The sequence below is a fragment of the Propithecus coquereli genome, unplaced genomic scaffold (assembly GCF_000956105.1).
Source record: "Propithecus coquereli isolate 6110/MARCELLA unplaced genomic scaffold, Pcoq_1.0 Scaffold363, whole genome shotgun sequence".
In the NCBI taxonomy this organism is placed as follows: Eukaryota; Metazoa; Chordata; class Mammalia; order Primates; family Indriidae; genus Propithecus; species Propithecus coquereli.
The window spans coordinates 1,009,297-1,010,523 of NW_012149319.1; the positions used below are offsets into that span (position 1 = coordinate 1,009,297).

Here is a 1,227-nt window from a genome sequence, read left to right on the forward strand (position 1 = left end):
TGAGGTTTAGTCTGAAACTTAAAGCACACATCTCTAGGGATAGGTGAGGAAGCTGAATTTGGATAGACCTGAACTTCAGGTAGTGCATTTAGCAAAGAGAGTCAAAGGAGGGATGGTAGATCATAGCATGAATAATGAATGATATGAAAACAAAAAATCATGACTAATAATAAGAAATTATAGGTAGCTGCAGCAGATCTGCTGCATGGCCTCCAATGCCTCTGTAGCATGAAGTTTTTCTTCTCACAGTACTACATCCTGTCAGGCAGTAAAAGTACACAAATCCCACCTTATGTGATGACAAGGCCAAGCAATGTTTTGTGTAGCAGGTTTCCTGCAGACTTTGTAGACTGCACGACAAACTTCTCATCTGGGAAGCCTGCCACTTTTGAATGTACAGTGAAATCTTCTGTTACCTGTGTTGATCAAGAGTTCAGATCTCAAAAGAACTTTATCATCAACATGACTTGCAGATTTTGCTGGTAGCTTCCATGAACAGATTATATGAGTTTTTCAGTTCCACCACCTGCATGAGGTGTTCTGTCCTCAGCAGCAGTATATTGCCAACTACACAGTATGGGAACACTTTCATTACTTGAGTAACTATACATTTCCCAAAATGTTGCACTGCAATTGGACTGGAGGCTATAAGTGATCTACCACCTGCTCTGGCTCTAAGCATAGCCCTCAGTGAGTTTGGAGCAGATCATTTCTACCTGGGTAGGTGGCAAGAAGGCCTCCGCAAGCTTGTCAGCTTCAGTGACCTGGAAATATGGACACTAGTAGATGTCTTGCTAATTGGAGTTGGCTGGACCAGTAGATGGCTCTTTGTACGTTTAGCTGTGATTATATGCTTCAAAGAGGAGCAATGCTTAGCAAAAGTCCCTTTGCCTATAGGCATTGATGTGGTGTGATCAATGTATTTGTATGTTTTTAATGTACAGCATCTATACTTTGCTTGCCTTGATGAAGGTAAAATAAAGAAATGAAACACTGAAAAAGAAAGAAATTATAAGAATAAATTGAATATTCTAAATCTGGGAAGAAACACATCTGTTCAATATTTATAGTATATACAATGATGATCTCACTTTAAATATAGTAGTTCTTTGAAACTTTACAAAAACTTCAAAATATTACATGTTTCCATTCATGACAGCAGCCTACCATCATATCTCATATGAAAGAAAGTTAAAAGCCAATTTACCTATGTTTTAGAGATGTTAA

At 38.2% G+C, this 1,227-nt stretch overlaps 1 pseudogene; it reads left to right on the forward strand.

Moving 5' to 3' along the window:
• Nucleotides 1-213: 213 nt before the first annotated feature.
• On the forward strand, nt 214-840 carry LOC105816323 (annotated as a pseudogene).
• Nucleotides 841-1,227: the final 387 nt, after the last annotated feature.